This window comes from Lithobates pipiens, unplaced genomic scaffold, assembly GCF_037356315.1.
Source record: "Lithobates pipiens isolate NorthernLeopardFrog02 unplaced genomic scaffold, aLitPip1_a1.2 Scaffold_8, whole genome shotgun sequence".
NCBI classification, from domain to species: Eukaryota; Metazoa; Chordata; class Amphibia; order Anura; family Ranidae; genus Lithobates; species Lithobates pipiens.
Window position 1 is genome coordinate 668017391 of NW_027507903.1, and position 23899 is coordinate 668041289.

Genomic DNA, 23899 nt, shown 5'->3' on the forward strand with positions numbered 1-23899 from the left:
AGGTCCATTGATGTAATGGGGTACCTCTGATGTGATATGGGGGGGGTACCTCTGATGTGATATGGGGGGGTCCTCTGATGTGATATCGGGGGGTCCTCTGATGTGATGGGGAGATGTCTATTGCGAAGGGGGATCTCTAATGTGAGGGGGGGGGGGGGCTCTGATGTGATGAGGAATAATCTGATGTAATGGGGAGATCTCTGCTATGATGGGGGTTCTCTGATGTGAAGGGGGGGGGTCCTCTGATGTGATGGAGGATCTCTGATGTGATGGGGATCTCTCTGATGTGATGGGGATATCTCTGATGTGAGGAGGATTCCTCTGATGTAATGGGGGGGGGGTCCTATGATTTGCTGGGGGGGTCTCTAATATGATGTGGGTCCTCTGATGTAATAGGGGATCCTGTGATGCGATATCTCTAGTGTGATGGGGGACCTTTGATTTGACGGGGGTCCTCTTAGGTGATGAGGGGTCCCTCTGATGATAATGGGAGGTCCTCTGATGTGACGGGGAGACCTCTGATGTGACGGGGGGGAGGAACCTCTGATGTGACATGGGGGGGGGGCATCTGATGTGATATGGGGGTATCTTTGAGATGATGGAGGTATCTCTGATTTGATGGGGGTCCTCTGATGTAATAGGGGGACCTATGATGTGATGGGGGGCTGTGATGTGATGGGGGGACCTGTGATGTGATGGGGGGGGGAACCTGTGATGTGATGGGGGGGGCCTGTGATGTGATGGGGGAATCTCTAATGTGCTATATAAAATGTATAATAATAGTAATAAGGGGTGTGCAGGGGGGGGGTCCTCTGATGTGAAGGGGGTCCTCTGATGCGATGGGGGATCGCTAATGTGATATGGGGGGTCCTCTGATGCGATATCGGGGGGGGCCTCTGATGTAACCTCTGATGTGATGGGGGTAGCCTCTGATTTGATGGGGGTATCTCTGAGATGATGGAGGGATCCTATGATTTTATGGGGAGATCTCTGATGTGATGGGGGTAGCCTCTGATGTGATGGGGGTATCTTTGAGATGATGGGGGTATCTCTGAGATGATGGAGGGGCCCTATGATTTTATGGGGAGATCTCCGATGTGATGGAGGTCCTTCGATGCAATGGGGTATCTCTAATGTAATGGGGGGGGGGGGCCTCTGATGTGATATGGGGGTATCTTTAAGATGATGGAGGTATCTCTGATTTGATGGGGGGTCCTATGATTTTATGGGGAGATCTGTGATGTGATGGGGGTCCTCTGATGTAATAGGGGGACCTGTGATGTGATGGGGGGCCTGTGGTGTGATGGGGGGGGGCTGTGATGTGATGGGGGGGCTGTGATGTGATGGGGGGCCTGTGGTGTGATGGGGGGCCTGTGGTGTGATGGGGGGCCTGTGGTGTGATGGGGGGGCCTGTGGTGTGAAGGGGGGGCCTGTGATGTGAAGGGGGGGACCTGTGATGTGAAGGGGGACCTGTGATATGATGGGGGGAGGACCTGTGATATGATGGGGTGAGGACCTGTCATATGATGGGGGGACCTGTGATATGATATGGGGGGGACCTGTGATGTGATGGGGGTCATCTGATGTGATGGGGGAATCTCTAATGTGATGGGGGAATCTCTAATGTGATGGGGGAATCTCTAATGTGATGGGGGAATCTCTAATGTGCTATATAAAATGTATAATAATAGTAATAATGGGTGTGCAGGGGGGGTCCTCTGATGTGAAGGGGGTCCTCTGATGCGATGGGGGATCGCTAATGTGATATGGGGGGTCCTCTGATGTGATGGAGGGGTCCTATGATTTTATGGGGAGATCTCTGATGTGATGGGGTATCTTTGAGATGATGGGGGTATCTCTGAGATGATGGAGGGGTCCTATGATTTTATGGGGAGATCTCCGATGTGATGGAGGTCCTTTGATGCAATGGGGTATCTCTAATGTAATGGGGGGGGGCCTCTGATGTGATATGAGGGTATCTTTGAGATGGGGAGATCTGTGATGTGATGGGGGTCCTCTGATGTAATAGGGGGACCGGTGATGTGATGGGGGGGGCCTGTGATGTGATGGGGGGGCCTGTGATGTGATGGGGGGGGCTGTGGTGTGATGGGGGGGCTGTGGTGTGATGGGGGGGCTGTGGTGTGATGGGGGGGGGCTGTGGTGTGATGGGGGGCCTGTGATGTGAAGGGGGGGCCTGTGATATGATATGGGGGGACCTGTGATATGATGGGGGGAGGACCTGTAATATGATGGGGGGGACCTGTGATATGATATGGGGGGGGACCTGCGATGTGATGGGGGGTCATCTGATGTGATGGGGGAATCTCTAATGTGATGGGGGAATCTCTAATGTGCTATATAAAATGTATAATAATAGTAATAATTGGTGTGCAGGGGGGGTCCTCTGATGTGAAGGGGGGTCCTCTGATGCGATGGGGGATCGCGAATGTGATATGGGGGGTCCTCTGATGTGATATCGGGGGGGGGGGGGGCCTCTGATGTGATGGTGGTAGCCTCTGATGTGATGGGGGTATCTTTGAGATGATGGGGGTATCTCTGAGATGATGGAGGGGTCCTATGATTTTATGGGGAGATCTCTGATGTGATGGGGGTCCTTTGATGCAATGGGGTATCTCTAATGTAATGGGGGTATCTGTAATGTGATGGGAGGACCTGTAATGTGATGGGGGGACCTGTAATGTGATGGGGGGACCTGTAATGTGATGGGGGGGACCTGTAATGTGATGGGGGGGACCTGTAATGTGCTATATAAAATGTATAATAATAGGTGATTGTAAAAAGCTATGGTAGATGTCAGCGCTATATAAAATGTATAGTAATAATGTGTGATTGTACAACGCTACGGTATATGTTTGTGCTATATAAATATAAAAGTAAAAATAAGCGATTGTACAGCGCTACGTTTTAAGTCAGTGCTATATAAAATGTATAGTAATAATTTGTGATTGTACTACGCTACAGTATATGTCAGTGCTATATAAAATGTTTAATTTTATTAATAATAATAATAATAATAATAATAATAATGACTGATTATACAACATTATGGTAAATGTCAGCGCTATATAAAATATATAATAATAATACTGATTGTACAACGCTATATATAAATCTGTAATAATACTATGTAATTGTACAATGTTACTGAATGGGTCAGTAATATTTAAATATATATTAGTAATAATAATAAAAGTTTTGAATTGCACGGCGCTACAGAATATGTCAACACTAATTAATATAAATGTATATAAATAATGTGTAAAATTGTACAACACTTTGGTATATGTCAGATCCATATTACATGATCTGGGTTGTTTACCATATATGGATGGGCATAAGTGTCAGTTAGTGTCAGTTGGAAGATCAGACTGTGGCTGGATATTTGAATAATAATAATATATAAAATTGTACAATGTAACAGAATAGATCAGAGCTCTTATATATATATATATATATATATATATATATATATATATATATATATATATATATATATATATATATTAGTAATAATAATAGTTTTCTATTGCACAGCGCTACAGAATATGTCAGCACTATATAAATGTATATGAATAATGTGTAAAATTATACAACACTTTGGTATATGTCAGATCTGTATCACATGATCAGTGCTGTTTACATGATCCGGGCTGTTTACCATATATGGGCATAAGTGTCAGTTAGTGTCAGTTGAAAGCTCAGGCTGGTCATGTGACAGGAAGTGACATCATAGAGGGCTCCCAGCCTATAAAAGCAGAGTGTCGGGCAGTTGGAGAGTCATTGTGTATTGGAGACAGACGAGTGCAGACACAGAATTCTGAGCTCTCTATCAGCATACCATTATAGGAGAATATTCCATATATAACCTTCATATATAGATTGTATATATTGTACACAGCGCAGGAAGAGGAAGAGAAGTTTATATTATCACTTTTCTTTATTATTTCATATCTAATTAAATTATAAAAGCTGCCATGCAGAGAGGACAAGGGATTAGCAGAGAGGAACTTTGCTTTGGAACATCCACACTGTCCAATCAGAGTAGCAGAAAAAGGAGCAGCGAGAAAATTTATTACAGCGCCAGTGAGGAACTAGAGATGTTTGCAGAGCAGACAGGCCAGGTTCCTAGGAAGAGGCGCAGAGAGGAGGAAGTAGGGAGCTCTGCTGAGCAGATAGGCCAGGTTTCCAGGAAGAGGAGCAACGAGAAAATCTATTACAGCGCCAGTGAGGAACTAGAGATGTTTGCAGACCAGACAGGCCAGGTTCCCAGGAAGAGGAGCAGAGAGGAGGAAGTAGGGAGCTTGGCTGAGCAAACAGGCCAGGTTTCCAGGAAGAGGAGTAGAGAGGAGGATGTAGGGAGCTCTGCTGAGCAAACAGGCCAGGCTCCCAGGAAGAGGAGCAGAGAGGAGGAAAAAGGGAGCTCCACTGAGCAGGCAGACCAGGCTCCCAGCAAGAGTAGCAGTTCCACAACCAGTGAGGATCTCCAGAGTTCTTCAGAGAGAAAAGGAGAGAAAAGGAGATGGTCCCAGGACACAGAATGTGAGAGCCATCTGAGGAAGAGGAGGAGGAGTGACGAAGGATGTAAGGATTAGTTGTAAATCTTCAAATAGTACATATGAAAGAGGAACAAGGAATTCCTCCACCAAATTCATCCCTAAAGAGGAACTGGGCTCAGAGGAGGAGATATCAAATACCAATTTTACGTATAATTAACAAAATAAATTATCAAATGGACCCCCCCCCCCACATCCCCTCTCCTAACCCCCCCAAACTTCTAGGTTTGGCACTGAAACTTTTAAACCCCCCATTATCTCCCCCCACGTTGCTGGCCATGTCAGTGAAAGTTTAAACGCCTAAGTCCCCCCTCCCCCACCCATATTGCTGGGCAAGATAGTGACAGTTTAACTCCAGAAAAAGTCTAGCCCCCCCTCCACCATTGCTTTAGCATGACAAGGAAAGTTCAACCTTCCCATAATCTCCCCCCGCCCGAATTGCTGTGCATGGCATTGAAAGTCTAACCCACCCCCCCCCATATTAGTGGGCAAGGCAGTAACAGTTTAACCCCACCATATTCTGCCCCCCTCCCTCATTGCTGGCTATGACAGTGAAATCTCAACCCCCCCCCCTTTACCCCCACTGCTGGGCATTGCAATTAAAGTTTAACCCCCCCCAACGCTGGGAATGGCAGTGAACATTTAACCCCCCCCCGATTCCTAGGTATGGTAGTGAAAATTAACCACCATAAAATGACTTAGAACACCTATAGACTTGCTCTAAGCCTGCAGTTAGTCAGTGATTGGATGATAATTTCCCTGTGTAAATGTAAACTTCCGGGATCAGTTCTTCTTTCTGTATTGGAGACTTCAATTACCAATAGAAATCAGTGATAAGACCTGTATCAGGGCGAGGCAATAAACGTTATTTCTCTTTCTTCTCTCTAGCAGACGGCGGGACGACAGAATGCATAGCGGCCCCTAGAAAATTCGTAGTGTCCCCTACAGAATGCATAGCGGCCCCTAGAAAATTTGTAGTGACCCCTACAGAATGCGTAGCGGCCCCTACAGAATGCGTAGTGGCCCCTAGAAAATTCGTAGTGACCCCTACAGAATGCGTAGCGGCCCCTACAGAATGCGTAGTGGCCCCTAGAAAATTCGTAGTGTCCCCTACAGAATGCATAGCGGCCCCTACAAAATTCGTAGTGGCCCCTACAGGACACAAAGAGACCAACTTGACTCTGGAGAGTTTCATCTTCCATAAGAAACTTGGATCGGGAGCCTTTGGGACGGTAAGTAAGCAATTAGAATGGAGGGGCCCACACACACTGGGGGGGGGGGGGGGATCACAGTGCTGTGTTTTGGCCTAGGCCGACAAGGCCCAGGCCTAGGGTGGAGGCAAAAAAGCTGCCCCCTCCCCCGCACGAAAAAAAACAACAAAATAACCCGCACGCAGAGCCGCTGACAGGGGAGTACAGCTGAATCCCGAAACCCAGTGCCACAACAAGTTCCGGCACTGAGCTCCAGTAACTGGCCAGACAGGGGTGTGCTAGCGTGGGCACCTGGGACATCTGCCTCCCGGGGGCCCGCAAGTGGCGATCGGCTTCCCATAGCAGCCGACACCTCTCTACCCACTGACAGCCACACACACTCCTTTTAAAACCCCACCCCTCTACTGCTCCCCCTGTTGCTGGGGGTGTACAAATGCTCTCCTTCGCCGATGTGGCGGCAGGAATGATACCCCCTTGTCATGCTCTGTGGCTGAACTTGACCCATTTGAATAAACAATGCTGTGTTGCAACCGCCTCCCACACAACATGCACAACATGTGTGGTTCCTCTGTATTGCTGTCTGAAGTGCGATCCAAATGCAGAATGCGCTTCAAACAGCAAAACGTGTGTGAACCAGGCCTAGCAGTTAGAGCACATGGAATAATATAATGTACTAACCATCTCTCTCTCTCCCTCTCCTACAAGGTGATGCTGGCGACTCACATTGACAGCGGCGTGTTGGTGGCCGTGAAGATCGTTCAGAAGTTGCAGATAGCTTCATACGGCAAAGAATTCGCCCTGTGTGAACGTCGTGCCCTGGAGAAGGTGGGGGGCTGCCATTATTGTACCCACACCTACACCACGTTCCAGACGGAGGTAAGTCTATTTTTCGTAAGAGAGAGAAGTATAAAATGAATGGCATGTATATAAAATAGTGCAAACATTGCTTCACGATATCTGGATGTCATCATCTGCCCAGTCTGGTGACATCATTGCTGGGCCAGTGACCTCAGAAATGTGATGTACATAGAATGACATAGGTTGGATATAGTGTAGGCAGATATAGATGGATGGATATAGTGTAGGCAGATATAGATGGATGGATATAGTGTAGGTAGATATAGATATGGATGGATATAGTGTAGGTAGATATGGATGGATGGATGGATGGATATAGTGTAGGTAGATATGGATGGATGGATATAGTGTAGGTAGATAACGATATGGATGGATATAGTGAAGGTAGATATAGATGGATATAGAGTAGGTAGATCTAGATATGGATGGATATAGTGTAGGTAGATATAGATGGATATAGTATAGGTAGATATGGATATAGTGTAGGTAGATATGGATGGATGGATATAGTGTAGGTAGAGATGGATGGATATAGTGTAGGTAGATATGGATGGATGGATGGATGGATATAGTGTAGGTAGATATGGATGGATGGATGCATATAGTGTAGGTAGATATGGATGGAAGGATGTAGTGTAGGTAGATATGGATGGATGGATGGATGGATGGATATAGTGTAGGTAGATATGGATGGATGGATGCATATAGTGTATGTAGATATGGATGGATGGATATAGTGTAGGTGGATATGGATGGATGGATATAGTGTAGGTAGATATGGATGGATGGATATAGTGTAGGTAGATATGGATGGATGGATATAGTGTAGGTAGATATGGATGGATGGATATAGTGTAGGTAGATATGGATGGATGGATATAGTGTAGGTAGATATGGATGGATATAGTGTAGGTAGATATGGATGGATATAGTGTAGATAGATATGGATGGAAGGATATAGTGTAGGTAGATATGGATGGAAGGATATAGTGTAGGTAGATATGGATGGATATAGTGTAGATAGATATGGATGGAAGGATATAGTGTAGGTAGATATGGATGGAAGGATATAGTGTAGGTAGATATGGATGGATATAGTGTAGATAGATATGGATGGAAGGATATAGTGTAGGTAGATATGGATGGAAGGATATAGTGTAGGTAGATATGGAAGGATATAGTGTAGGTAGATATGGATGGATGGATGGATGGATATAGTGTAGGTAGATGTGGATGGATATAGTGTAGGTAGATATGGATATAGCGTAGGTAGATATGGATATGGATGGATGGATGGATATAGCGTAGGTAGATATGGATATGGATGGATATAGTGTAGGTAGATATGAATGGACGGACTGTAGGTAGGTATAGGTAGACGTCATGCAGTATATTTGGGTAGATATACATATACACCATGTGACTCTGATTTGGACCTCCTAAGTGAAATGCATCGATTGACCTGTCTGTGTTTCCCCCCCAGGACCACTTCTTCTATGTCATGGAATATCTGAGCGGAGGAGATCTGGTGGAAATGGCAGGAAAATGTGACATCACCACCCTCAGACTGACCGCAGCGGAGCTCGTGTGTGGTCTGCAGTTTATCCACTCCGTAGGTGTCATACACCAGTAAGTACTATTATTTATTTTACAATTCCCCACCCCCTCCCCTCTCCCGTTGCCTGAACACCCAATGGTGACCGGTTCCTCCTCCTCCTTTCAACGTCCGCCTTTCCACTGGATGCACACATAAGGAGAGGAGGATGGAGGAACGCAGACCGGATCATAGGAAACGTTGGGTGGCGCTAGGAAAGGGAGCTTTGTGATTGTTCATCCCTCTGTGGATCTGTAATACTGGGATATATGGGAGGGATCATTGTCTGAACTGCAGAACTGACACTCTTTTTTTTCTCCACAGAGACCTAAAGCTTGACAACGTCCTCATAGATAGCACCGGTCACATCAAAATAGCGGATTTCGGCATTGCAAGTGTCTACACGCCTGAACGCAAGGTAAGTCCAATGTGCCCATACACAGGGCAATTATCAACCATACTAGGATTGAATTAAAGAGAAACTGTAAATAAAGAGCAATTATCAGATTAGAACTGGATTATAGACCTTGGAGGTCCCATCCAGCTACCCATCTGGCTCTGGGTATCGTGTCCAGTCCTGGGGGGTCTCATCCAGCCACTATCTGGTTCTGTGGGTCCCGTCCAGCTAACATCTGCACCTGGGGGCTCTTTCCAGCTACTATCTGGCCCTGAGGGTCCTGTCCAGTCCTGGGGGGGCCCCGTATAACCATCATCTGGCCTTGGAGTTCCCATCCAGCTACCATATGGCTCTGAGCTTCCTGTCCAGTCCTGGGGAGCTCTGTCCAGGTACCATCTGGCTCTGTGGGTCCTGTCCGGCCCTAGGAAGCCCTTTTCAGCTACCATCTGGCCATGGGGTTCCCATTCGGCTACCATCTGGCCCTGTAGGTCCTGTCTAATTATCATCTGGCCCTGGGGTTCCTGTCCACTCCTGGGGGCCACATCCAGCTACCACCCACCCCAGGGCTTTAACATTTACACGTTGAAACTAAATACTTGTTGTAATGTTGATGTTGCTGGTTTCTAGCCTGACCTTTCATCCTTATCCTTCTCTTTCAGGTTTCCCCACAGATGCCGTTTGATCCAGCCATCGATTATTACTGGTTGGGGGGTACGTTACTTGATCTGGCTTTTGGTGCTAAGTCATCATTAAGTTTGCTAGACAATCCCACGAACTGTCTAAGGCCACCATACTTGGTTGACAACTACCCCGACTTCGTGGACCTGCTGAAAAAGGTAAGTAGTGACACAGTCCTAGAAGGACAAGGAGAGTAGACATATAGGCTCCGCCAGAGAGTCGGCGCACTTCATGCGCCATTACTGTCGTCTTATGTTTTTTCTGTTTTCTTTCTTCCCCATAGCTCCAGAGTAAAAGCAAAGAGGAGCACAAAGCGACCATCAACAACATCAGAGACCACCCATTTTTCCGAGGAATAAACTGGGAGGAGGTGGAGGCGAGAGAGACACGCCCTCCATTCTTTGTACGTCGAAAGGTATGTAGTTGTGCCAATAGGGGTCGTCGCATTGAAATCAATAGGACGCGATTTTGCACCTTTTTTTTCTATCGGCAAAACGTAGATAATCCTATTCTCAGCCATTAAAGGAAATCCCTACATAGAGGGGTTTCCTTTAATCATTCATGGATCTCATTGTTCTCTTTTTCTATTTCAGAGCCTCAGACACCTTACAAGGCGGAAGATACCACAGGAGAACCTCCTAGACCATAAGAACTCTCCAGACAATGAGCAAGTCGATGGCTTTTCATTTGAGAGTGATCAATGGAGAGCCATACAGAATCTAAACTGAACGCGAAACACGCCAGGATGGAGCTTATGGAAACTGATGTAAAATATGGCGGGGGACTTCGCGCCTAGTGTTCTTTCTCAACCATCTACCACCATTGAAATCCAGAAATCATCATATATCCCCCTAGGAAACAGGACTTCCAGAGAGCACAAAGTCTGATGGACACGCTGCTTCAAGGAAGTCCTACCAGATCTAGGAACAGGACACATCATATAAAATAGCTGAACTGGGCGAAGTCCACATGGGAACGGAGACAGAGTCTACAAGGGAACGGGGACAGAGTCTACAAGGGAACGGGGACAGATTCTACAAGGGAACGGGGACAGAGTCTACAAGGGAACGGGGACAGAGTCTACAAGGGAACGGGGACAGATTCTACAAGGGAACGGGGACAGATTCTACAAGGGAACGGGGACAGAGTCTACAAGGGAACGGGGACACAGTCTACAAGGGAACGGGGATAGAGTCTACAAGGGAACGGGGATAGAGTCTACAAGGGAACGGGGACAGAGTCTACAAGGGAACGGGGACAGAGTCTACAAGGGAACGGGGACAGAGTCTACAAGGGAACGGGGACAGATTCTACAAGGGAACGGGGACAGATTCTACAAGGGAACGGGGACAGAGTCTACAAGGGAACGGGGACAGATTCTACAAGGGAATGGGGACAGAGTCAACAAGGGAGTCAGACTGAGGAAGTCAGGACTGAGCCTACGATGGAGCAGGGAGGACTGTGCAGAGAGGAGTCAGTGGGGGACAGACTCCTAAAGCTCTCCTGCAGTCTCCTCCCCACTCCCTCGTAGACTTAGTCCCCTCTTCCCATCAGTTCCAGCCTGACGCCAGGAGCCGGCACAGAGTCTACGAGGGAGAGCCGGCACAGAGTCTACGAGGGAGAGCCGGCACAGAAACTACAGTGGAGCCGGAACAGAGTCTACAAGGGAGTCGGAACAAAGACTACAAGGGAAACAGTGAAGAAGTCAGGACTGAGCTTACAATGGAGCGGGGAGGAGTGTGCAGAGGAGTCTGTTGGGGGACAGACACCTAAAGCTCTCCTGCAGTCGAGAGAGGGAGAACGGGGAAATGCTAATGTAAACAAGCATCTCCCTGTTCTGCCTAGTGACAATGTGACTGATCTCTGTTCCCTGTGATTGGGAGCAGAGATCAGTGACATGCCACACGTGGGCGGCACAGTGGTGTAGTGGTTAGCACTCTCACCTAGCAGTAAAAAGGGTTGCTGGTTTGAATCCCAACCACGACGCTGCCTGGAGTTTGCATGTTCTCCCTGTGTCTGCGTGGGTTTCCTCCGGGTACTCCGGTTTCCTCCCACACTCCAAAGACATGCTGGTAGGTTAATTAGCTTCTGTCCAAAATTGGTCTTAGTATATATAGTATAGAGCCGGCACAGAGTCTACGAGGGAGCCGGCACAGATTCTACGAGGGAGCCGGCACAGATTCTACGAGGGAGCCGGCACAGAGTCTACGAGGGAGCCGGCACAGAGTCTACGAGGGAGCCGGCACAGAGTCTACGAGGGAGCCGGCACAGAGTCTACGAGGGAGCCGGCACAGAGTCTACGAGGGAGCCGGCACAGAGTCTACGAGGGAGCCGGCACAGAAACTACAGTGGAGCTGGAACAAAGACTACAAGGGAACCAGACTTAGATTGTGAAGTGAAGACTGAGCTTACAATGGAGCAGGGAGCAGAGAGGAGTCTGTTGGGGGGACAGACACCTAAAGCTCTCCTGCAGTCAGGAGAGGGAGAACGGGGGAAATGCTAATGTAAACAAGCATCTCCCCATTCTGCCTAGTGACAGTGTCACTGATCACAGCTCCCTGTGATTGGGAGCAGAGATCAGTGACATGCCACACATGGGCGGCACAGTGGTGTAGTGGTTAGCACTCTCACCTAGCAGTAAAAAGGGTCGCTGGTTTGAATCCCAACCACGACGCTATCTGCCTGGAGTTTGCATGTTCTCCCTGTGTCTGCGTGGGTTTCCTCCGGGTACTCCGGTTTCCTCCCACATTCCAAAGACATGCTGGTAGGTTAATTAGCTTCTGTCCAAAATTGGTCCTAGTATATACACCCTCTCAAATAGGTTGTACAGGGGCCCTGTGATTTCAAAACAGCAGCCCCGGCTGTTCTGCAGCTTCTCATTGGACGACCAATGGAAGACTAATGGAAGACAATACAGGAGCCATAAAAGAGGAAAAAAATTCCACCATCACCAACCAGATTTGTTCCAATAAATATTTAATTTTACTTCTACTCGTCTCTTTTTCTGTTTATTTTACTCGTCTCTTTTTCCGTTTATTAACTGATTACAACCCGATATTAATCAGCAACCTCCTGGTGTATGTTCAGCTTTCACCCCCTAATCCTAACTCTTACCCCCCTCCAACCCCAGCCCTTTAATATTGACCCCCCCCCCCCCCCATCCCCTAAACCCCAAACCTAACCCAATACCCAATCACAGTCATTTGTGGTCCATTAGAGGAGATTTACTACAAGTTGTTATTGGACAGGAACTTCCAATCGCGCTATTGTTACAAAATTGGCGACAGTTTCCGATAGCAACCAATCCTTCCTCAGGCCGAGCAAACTCTACAACCCAGGAATATATTTCATTGGTACAAATAGTACCAGAAATTACAGAAATATTGATAACAATTTTGGAGGAGATTTACTAAAACTGGATTGTGCAAAATCTGGTGCAGCTGTGCATGACAGCCAATCAGCTTCTAGCTTCAGCTTCTTCAATTAAGCTTTGACAAAGAAACCTGGAAGCTGATTGGTTTCTCTGCAGAGCTGCACCAGTCTCTGAACTCTCCCCTATAACTCGCACTATTTCCTAATTCAGATAAAATGTAAGTTCACCTTATAATGAGAAATGAAAAGGTGAATTTACTCCAAATATCCCGCCCAACCCCTCCGGAAAACATGCTGTATCCATCCTAATGCTCACAATGCCAAGTGGTGATTGGATGGCACAGCCATGTGACCCTGCTGACCAATGAGAAGCGACTCTTCCGGTAAGGAGTCCCAAAAGAAAGAAGAGCTTCAAATATCCCACCCTGGGCCGGACTGGGAATAAAAACCAGCCTTGGAAATAATTTCATACCAGTCCCATAGAATCATTATACCAGCCCAATAGCATAACGTCATTATTTCTTGTTCATAAAAAGGGAAAAACCATGCGTTTTAAAGCACGTTTGAAGAGCGTATTATATATAGATAAGATAGATATGAAAGCACATAGTGCTAGGGATATATAGATATACATAAAACAGCAAATTTCAGTTAAAAGTAGTAAAAGTGAAGAAATCATCAAGGGGGACACCAGGCACTCTTGGAATGTGAGGGGGGGGGGGGGGAGGGGGACCACCTTCTACAGAAAATACACTAAGGTAAGGAGGGGGGGGCTACTGATATAAGGGGAAAACCTTTATATCAGTGTCTCTTTACATCACTGTATTCACTCCCCCCTTACATCAGTGACCCCCACCTCAGACTGGCCTAGTGGTGCTGTCACTGACCTCCTCTCAGGTGCAATGTGCAGGGCTCAGTCAGTTGTCTCCAGCATGGTGGCTCTGGTTTTATCCTATAGACTCCTCTCCACAGTCCACACATGTCTGACTTCTCCCATGTCCTCAAATGTAGGCGGAGCTCCCACTCTTGACTCCTCTCCAGACTCCCTCAGAGACTGCAGACATGATATAAGACGAGAGATGGTCAGAGGCTGCGGGCATATTACAGGAGATGGCCAGAGATTGTGGACATGATACAAGAGATCAATGCAGCCTCACCAGTGCCCATCAAATTCAGCCCCACTGTTCCAATCAATGCAGCCTCTGTGCCAGTCCATGCAGCCTCACTGTGCCCATCATTGCTGCCTTACTGTGCCCCTCATTGCAGCCTCACCATGCCATACAAGAGATCAATGCAGCCTCACCAGTGCCCATCAAATTCAGCCCCACTGTGCCAATCAATGCAGCCTCTGTGCCAGTCCATGCAGCCTCACTGTGCCCATCATTGCTGCCTTACTGTGCCCCTCATTGCAGCCTCACCATGCGTCCACTGCGTCTATCACATGAGCTGGTCTAGAAGGAGGGTAGGACTTTTGTCACAGAGCCGCCGAACAGTAAACACTGAGCTCCGGGACACATCGGTCTCCCGCGCTGTGTGTTACAAGTAGGAGGAAGAGGGAGGGGAGCGCTGCAGCCACAGCATAGATCGAAGCAGCCCCAGGGCAGGCAGCCTACCGGGAAATGTCCCGGTATCCCGGTCCGGCCCGATCCCACCCACCCCTCTTGACCCTGATGTATCCATCCTAATGCTTGTAATAGAAAGCCCTCATGACCACGTGACCAGGCTAACCAATGAGATATTTCTATTTTGAACATTATGATGGATACTTACTATGAGGTTGTGTATTGCGATAAACTGACCGGCACGCCGGCAGCACTGGGCGGCCGCTGTATGCAAGAGTCCGGAGGGGTGGTCAGGATATTAACCGCTTCACCTCCGGAAGATATACCCCCCTTCATGACCAGGCCATAGTTTATTTGCGATACAGTGTCCTGTCAGAATACCGCTACGGATCAGAAAATAACGTTCTGAGCAAAAAATGCTTACTGCGGATGTGCCATGCATTCCAGCATGATCGCTATGCATTCCAATAGGTTTCTAATCTGACAGAACACAAAGACAGCAGCGGACATTTTCTTACATCCAGGTGAGCAGGCAGAAGGTGGTGGCAGCCATCTTGGTACACCCAGCACTGCTCAGTGGCGAATTAGTCTATAAGGTGAGTTAACTGCTAGAATAAGTGGGAAAATATAGACTTGCCTGGGTGTAAGAAGATGTCCGCTGTCACCTTCATGTTCTGTCACATCAGGAAACCTATTAAAATGCATAGCGGCCATACTGGAACACAAAGCACGTGCACAATATTGTTTGCAACATTACTTCCGTTGCATTTTCTGATGGGTAACGGTTTTCCCACAAATAGAGCTTTCGTTTAGGCTTGTGCAAATCGTTTTTTTTTGTTTTTTTTAAAACAAGGTCAGTCTTTATTTGAGATAACATGGTACATTACACATTATATACTTCAAATACCATAAGTGGGTACATACATAAATATGTAGCATCAGAGCATTCGGTTTACTGGAGCAGGTTAAGCATGCATAATGAGGATGGGAGGAAAGGAGGGTGGTGGGGGAGGGAACAGGCAGCCACCACATTACCTGGCCCAGGTGCTGTCAGGAGACTGCCATCACGGACAATTTGGGGACCTCTGTGGGCATATTCTATGCAGTCTCTGAGGCATGAAGTATATCCGGTGTTTAGCCCTGGTTTGTTCGAATCCCCACCTGACCATGACCAACATGGCCGCCCAGTAGTACACCAGCAGGTTAGGCAGGGCCAATCCTCCACAATCAACAGGGAGCTGGAGAGTTAACCTGGCCATCCGTGGGGAGGAGCCCCGCCACAAGAAGGAGTCTATGCAACTCTCCAGGTCCCTGAAAAAGAACTGGGGTAACCATACAGGGCAATTCCTGAAGATGTAGTTACATTTGGGAAGATAAATCTTCAATATATTAATTTGTCCTAGGAGGTTAAGAAGCAGATTAGTCCACGAGAGCAATAGTCTTTAAGGCGGGTAACTACAGTGCCTTGTGAAAGTATTCGGCCCCCTTAAACTTTTCAACCTTTTGCCACATTTCAGGCTTCAAACATAAAGATATAACATTTTTATTTTTTGTGAAGAATCACCAACAAGTGGGACACAATTGTGAAGTGAAACGAAATCTATTGGATTTTTGAAACTTTTTTAACTAATAAAAAATTGAAAAGTGGGGCGTGCAAAATTATTCGGCCCCCTTGCGTAGGCTCCACTTTGTAGAGCCACCTTTTGCTGCGATTACAGCTGCAAGTCTCTTGGGGTATGTCTCTATCAGTTTTGCACATCGAGAGAATGAAATTCTTGCCCATTCTTCCTTGCAAAACAGCTCGAGCTCAGTGAGGTTGGATGGAGAGCGTTTGTGAACAGCAGTTTTCAGCTCTTTCCACAGATTCTCGATTGGATTCAGATCTGGACTTTGACTTGGCCATTCTAACACCTGGATACGTTTATTTGTGAACCATTCCTTTGTAGATTTTGCTGTATGTTTGGGATCATTGTCTTGTTGGAAGATAAATCTCCGTACCAGTTTCAGGTCTTTTGCAGACTCCAACAGGTTTTCATCCAGAATGGTCCTGTATTTGGCTGCATCCATCTTCCCCTCAATATTTTAACCATCTTCCCTGTCCCTGCTGAAGAAAAGCAGGCCCAAACCATGATGCTGCCACCACCATGTTTGACAGTGGGGATGGTGTGTTGAGGGTGATGAGCTGTGCTGCTTTTACGCCAAACATATCGTTTTGCATTGTGGGCAAAAAGTTCGACTTTGGTTTCATCTGACCAGAGAACCTTCTTCCACATGTTTGGTGTGTCTCCCAGGTGGCTTGTGGCAAACTTTAGACAAGACTTTTTATGGATATCTTTGAGAAATGGCTTTCTTCTTGCCACTCTTCCATAACGGCCAGATTTGTGCAGTGTACGACTGATTGTTGTCCTATGGACAGACTCTCCCACCTCAGCTGTAGTTCTCTGCAGTTCATCCAGAGTGATCATGGGCCTCTTGGCTGCATCTCTGATCAGTCTTCTCCTTGTCTGAGCTGAAAGTTTAGAGGGACGGCCAGGTCTTGGTAGATTTGCAGTGGTCTGATACTCCTTCCATTTCAAAATGATCGCTTGCACAGTGCTCTTTGGGATGTTTAAAGCTTGGGAAATCTTTTTGTATCCAAATCCGGCTTTAAATTTCTCCACAACAGTATTACGGAGCTGCCTGGTGTGTTCCTTGGTCTTCATGATGCTCTCTGCGCTTTCAACAGAACCCTGAGACTATCACAGAGCAGGTGCATTTATACAGAGACTTGATTACACACAGGTGGATTCTATTTATCACCATCAGTCATTTAGGACAACATTGGATCATTCAGAGATCCTCGCTGAACTTCTGGAGTGAGTTTGCTGCACTGAAAGAAAGGGGCCGAATAAATTTTGCACGCACCACTTTTCAGTTTTTTAATTGCTAAAAGAGTTTAAAATATCCAATAGATTTCATTCCACTTCACAATTGTGTCCCACTTGTTGGTGATTCTTCACAAAAAAATAAAATTTTATATCTTTATGTTTGAAGCCTGATATGTGGAAAAAGGTTGAAAAGTTCAAGGGGGCCGAATACTTTCGCAAAGGCACTGTATGGGCTGAAGGTTAAGTCGTTGGAAGGCCCCTCTGATACCTAGGTACGTGAATTCTGTCACCCAACGCAGCGCGGTCTGAGATGCAGAATTTCTCGCCTGTGTATCTAATGGGAATAAGACTGACTTAGTCCAACTGATACGAATTCCAGAGAATCGTCCGAATTTGTCAAACACCTCCAGAGCAGCCTGCAGCGAGGGACCTGCATCCTGTAGATACAGCAGGGTGTCATCCGCATACAGTGATATTTTCTCCTCAAGAGGGCCAACCCAAAGCCCCACTATACTGCTGGACTGCCACACCAGTCTTATATTAGGGATCTTATATAATAAGCCTAGCCAGTGCAAGAACTTGGGTACCACCCCATATTTCCTCAACACCGCCCATAAGTATACCCATTCAATAGAGTCAAAAGCCTTCTCCGCGTCCAGAGAGGCTATGACTCTCGTTCCTGCATTGTCATGGGAGGTGGCCAGATTTAGGAACAGGCGGCGAATATTGATATCTGTGCCCTTGCCCAGCATGAACCCGTTCTGATCAAAATGAATGAGGTCCTCTATTACCTTACCGAGCCTAATAGCCAGTATTTTCGCTAGTAGCTTAGCATCTGCATTAATTAGGGAGATAGGCCAGTAGGAGGCACACTCTTCAGGGTCCCTACCAGGTTTGGGCACTAACACCACGATCGCCTCAGACAACGAATCCGGCAGAGAGTCCAGGTTAGAGGACTGCTGCAGTGATGAAGTAAGTTCAGGGGCTAAAAATTCCTGGTATACCGAATAGAATTCTATAGGAACTCCATTAGGGCCAGGGGCCTTCCTCCCCTGCATGGACCCCAGAGCCTCCTGCACTTCCTCAAGGGAGATGTCTTTATCCAGCTCCGCGCACTTCCCCGCCTCTAAGGAGGGGAGCGAGATTTGATCTAGGTAGTGGAGTAGTTCAGAGTCGTCAAAGTTTGCCCTAGAGGAGTACAGGGTCTGCTAGAGTTCCATAAATCTTGCACTGATGTCAACAGATGGCCATCCAGGTCCCTTAGCCTACCAAGGTGGGTTGCGTTGTGTTGGCCCCTGGCCAGCAAGGCCAGCAGCCTCCCGTTCTTGTCCCCAAATTCAAATACCCTCTGAGCGCTCTCAAGCATCAATTTCTTAGTAGGTTCCACTCTAAGTGAGGATAAATCCCTCAAGGTGTCCTGCCAGGGCACATAGTGCTCCCACACAGGACATCGCACATATTCTGCCTATTCGTTTAGTTCCGAATTCGTTTTTTTAAACTAATTTCAACAAGTTCAGTAATTTGGAAATATCCCAATTAACGAATACCCGTTTAACAAATTTCTCAGAATATTCGGAAATCTGAAATAACTAATATTAGCTTAACTATTAAATTATAGGTATTGAAAATTCCTTTCAAATCTGGCTGTTAATGAACGTAATGAATACGAATTCATCCGAAGTTACCAATTATCCGAAATAACGAATGGCACGTAATAAATTAATAATAATAAAATTACAATAATAAAAAACGTTTTTATTATATTATTATTTTCTATAAATTCATTACGTTTGTTTAGATGCGGCATTCGTTATTTCGGATAATTTGAAACTTTGGATAAATTTGTATTTGTTACATTCACTAACAGTCAAATTTGAAAGGAAATTACAATATTATTAGTAAGTTATTTCTTATTTTCAAATTTCAGGAATTTACTAAATTTTCAAATTTACGAATTGCAATCCTAACGTATGAGCTAAAAAATAAATAAATAAATAAATAAATAAATAAAAAGACACGAATGAAACAAAAACCACCAAATTTTTCAGCAGTGCACATAAAGATGGCCTAGGCTATAAGAAGACCCTGAAACTGAGCTGCAGCACGGTGGCCAAGACCATACAGCGGTTTAACAGGACAGGTTCCACTCAGAACAGGCCTCGCCATGGTCGATCAAAGAAGTTGAGGTCACGTGCTCAGCGTCATATCCAGAGGTTGTCTTTGGGAAATAGACATATGAGTGCTGCCAGAATTGCTGCAGAGGTTGAAGGGGTGGGGACTCAGCCTGTCAGTGCTCAGACCATAAGCCGCACACTGCATCAAATTGGTCTGCATGGCTGTCATCCCCGAAGGAAGCCTCTTCTAATGATTATGCACAAGAAAGCCTGCAGATTGCTGAAGAGAATCAGACTAAGCACATGGATTACTGGAACCATGCCCTGTGGTTTGATGAGACCAAGATAAACTTATTAGGTTCAGATGGTGTGAAGCGTGTGTGGGGGCAACCAGGTGAGGAGGACAAAGACAAGTGTGGCTTGCCTACAGTCAAGCATGGTGGTGGGAGTGTCATGGTCTGGGGCTACATGAGTGCTGCCAGCACCGGGGAGCTACAGTTCATTGAGGGGACCGTGAATGCCAATATGTACTGTGGCTTACTGAAGCAGAGCATGATGCCCTCCCTCCGGAGACTGGGCCAAAGGGGAGTATTCCAACATGATAACAACCCCAAACACTCCTTCAAGATGACCACTGCCTTGCTAAAGAAGCTGAGGGTAAAGGTGATGGACTGACCAAGGATGTCTCCAGACCTAAACCCTATTGAGCATCTGTGGGACATCCTCAAACGGAAGGCGGAGGAGCGTAAGGTCTCTAACATCCACCAGCTCTGTGATGTCATCATGGAGGAGGGGAAGAGGACTCCAGTGCCAACCTGTGAAGCTCTGGTGGCCTCCATGCCCAAGAGGGTTAAGACAGTGCTGGAAAATAATGGTGGCCACACAAAATATTGACACTTTGGGCCCAATTTGTACATTTTCACTTAGGGGTGTACTCACTTTTGATGCCAGCGGTTTAGACATTAATGGCTGTGTGTTGAGTTATTTTGAGGGGACAGAAAATTTACACTGTTATACAAGCTGTACACTCACTACTTTACATTGTAGACAAGTGTCATTTTTTCCGTATTGTCACATGAAAAGATAGAATAAAATATTTGCAAAAATGTGTGAAATACTTTATATAATATATGTGTATAAGCTAATGGCACTATATACACCGGATATTCCATAGGGGGCACTATATACACTGGATATACAGGTCCTAATCTGAGAGCCCCAAATACACATTGTCTGTGTTCGGGGGGCTGAACACATGAACCCACATGCCGGGGCGGGCCCCTGTCAGGTAGGTTGTACGGGGCCCGGTGATTTCTTACAACAGCCCCGGCTGTTCTGCAGCTTGTTGTTTCTTAAACGGCCAATGGAAGACAATACAGGAGCCAAGATGAGGCGGAAAGTTCCACCATCGCCAACCAGATCTGTTCCAATATATTTCATGTTACGTCTACTCGTCTCTTTATCTGTTTATTTTACAAACTGACTACATCAATAGTAAAAAGGTCAGGTCTGAGCTTGTAGGCCCCTTGCAAAATAATCTGTAGTGGGTGACGGGGGACAAAGAGAAAGCAAATTTATTAAATACTTTCTTCAGTTCTGTGTATACAAAGGAGCATATGGGGGAGCTCATGTCCATAATGGGGGTGGTAGTGACCCAAATGATCCCCGATGGCTCAAAAGTGATATGATCCAGTAATATTTAGACAGAATAAAGGTGGATAAAGCACCTGGACCAGATGGCATCCACCCACGGATCCTAAAAGAACTGAGCTCTGTAATTTAATGGCCATTGTTTCTAATATTTAGGGACTCATTAACATGGACAGAGGGGTGGCGGTGGACGTGGTATACTTGGACAGAGGGGTGGCGGTGGATGTGGTATACTTGGACAGAGGGGTGGCGGTGGTATACTTGGACAGAGGGGTGGCGGTGGACATGGTATACTTGGACAGAGGGGTGGCTGTGGACGTGGTATACTTGGACAGAGGGGTGGCGGTGGACATGGTATACTTGGACAGAGGGGTGGCGGTGGACATGGTATACCTGGATTTTGCAAAAGCGATTGACACAGTGTAAGGTAAAGTCTACAGGCTTGGAAAGATCAATCTGTAAACGGATAGAAAACTGGATAAAAAAAAAAAGACAGGATTCAGAGAGTAGTGGTTAATGATTCTTACTCTGAATGGTCTAAGGTTATCAGTCGTGTACCCCAAGGTTCAGTGCTGGGACCCCCTTACTTTTTAATATGTTAATAAATGATATTGGGTCTGGGATCAAAAGTAACATTTCCATCTTTGCAGATGACACCAAACTATGCAGTGGAATAACGTCCTTACAGGATGTCTCCAATATACAAGCCGACCTCAATGCTCTGTCTAATTGGGCGACTATGTGGCAGATGAGGTTTAATGTTGAGAAATGTAAAGTTCTGCACTTGGGGGCTAAGAATACTCATGCATCATACATACTAGAGGCGATTCAGTTCGCATTGTGCGCTATACAAGTATTTCATTCATTCATTCATTCACTAGGGGGAGTACAACTGAGGGGATCCATAGTGGAGAAGGATCTGGGGGGTTTGGTAGATCATAAGCTCAATAATAGCATGCAATGCCAAGCTGCGGTTTCCAAACTGAGCAAAGTCCTTTCATGTATAAGAGAGGTATGGACTCCAGAGAGAGAGAATAAATCTGTGCAAATCATTATTAAGACCTCATCTGGAATACGCAGTTCAGTTTTGGGCTCCAGTTCTCAAAATGGATATCGGGGAACTGGAGAAAGTGCAGAGAAGGGCAACCAAACTGATAAGAGGCATGGAGGAGCTCAGCTATGAGGAAAGATTAGAGGAGCTGAATTTATTCACTCTTGAGAAGAGGAAATTGAGGGGGGATATGATTGCCATATATAAATATATAAGGGTATAAATACAGTACAGTACACCCCTCAGTCACATTTTTGTAAATATTTTATCTTTTCATGTGACAACACTGAAGAAATGAAACTTTGCTACAATGCCATGTATAATATAAGGGGGATATGATCTCCATGTATAAATACATAAGGGGAGGATATGATCTCCATGTATAATATAAGGGGGGATATGATCTCCATGTATAAATACATAAGGGGAGGATAGGATCTCCATGTATAAATACATAAGGGAGGATAGGATCTCCATGTATAAATACATAAGGGGGGATAGGATCTCCATGTATAAATACATAAGGGGGGATAGGATCTCCATGTATAATATAAGGGGGGATATGATCTCCATGTATAAATACATAAGGGGAGGATAGGATCTCCATGTATAAATACATAAGGGAGGATAGGATCTCCATGTATAAATACATAAGGGGGGATAGGATCTCCATGTATAAATACATAAGGGGGGATATGATCTCCATGTATAAATACATAAGGGGGGATATGATCTCCATGTATAAATACATAGGGGGGATATGATCTCCATGTATTAATACTTAAGGGGAGGATATGATCTTCATGTATAAATACATAAGGGGGGATATGATCGCCATGTATAAATACATAAGGGGGATATGATCGCCATGTATAAATACATAAGGGGGGATATGATCTCCATGTATAAATACATAGGGGGGATATGATCTCCATGTATAAATACATAAGGGGGGATATGATCTCCATGTATAAATACATAAGGGGAGGATATGATCTCCATGTATAAATACATAAGGGGGGATATGATCTCCATGTATAAATACATAAGGGGGGATATGATCTCCATGTATAAATACATAAGGGAGGATATGAGCTCCATGTATAAATACTTAAAGCGGGAGTCCGCCGGGACTCCGCGTTTTTTTTTTTTTAAAGCCAGCAGCTACAAATACTGCAGCTGCTGACTTTTAAAATAGTGACACTTACCTGTCCAGCGCGCCCGCGATGTCGGCACTCAAAGCCGATCTGTAGATCGTCTCTCGGGTGCTGCCGCCGCCATCTTGGGTATGGGAATCAGGAAGTGGAGCCTTTCGGCTTCATTTCCCGGTTCCCTACTGCGCATGCGAGAGTCGCGCTGCGCAATAAGGACGGTCCCCGCTGCCTCTGGGATCTGTGTGTTTCCCAGCAGGCAGCGGGGCACTTGCGAAAAGGGGCGGGCACTTGCGGAAAGGGGCGTAACGTACACCCCTTTCCGCAGAGAGCTATCCCGGAAGTGGGTGCAGATACTTGTACTGTACAGGAGGGTTCCGATGAGCGGAAGGTCCACTTTAGGGTGGACCTCCGCTTTAAGGGGAGGATATGATCAACATGTATAAATACATAAGGGGAGGATATGATCTCCATGTATAAATACATAAGGGGAGGATATGATCTCCATGTATAAATACATAAGGGGGGATATGATCTCCATGTATAAATACATAAGGGGGGATACGATCTCCATGTATAAATACATAAGGGGGATACGATCTCCATGTATAAATACATAAGGGGGGATATGATCACCATGTATAAATACATAAGGGGGATACGATCTCCATGTATAAATACATAAGGGGGGATATGATCACCATGTATAGATACATATGGGGGATATGATCTCCATGTATAAATACATAAGGGGGGATACGATCTCCATGTATAAATACATAAGGGGGGATACGATCTCCATGTATAAATACATAAGGGG

The 23899-nt window shown here is 46.0% G+C and overlaps 1 long non-coding RNA gene across 8 annotated transcripts in view; it reads right to left on the reverse strand.

Annotated features, from left to right (window-relative positions):
* The window catches only part of LOC143961916 (uncharacterized), a 184033-nt gene that overhangs the window by 89082 nt on the left and 71052 nt on the right, over positions 1–23899 (reverse strand). For 7 of the 8 annotated variants that reach the window (XR_013270582.1, XR_013270581.1, XR_013270583.1 and 4 more), the window contains one exon: positions 6464–6667. This is a non-coding gene — a long non-coding RNA (uncharacterized LOC143961916). Of the gene's footprint in view, positions 1–6463; positions 6668–13571; positions 13739–23899 lie in introns of all 8 variants that reach the window. The other variant, XR_013270584.1, reaches the window with a different exon arrangement.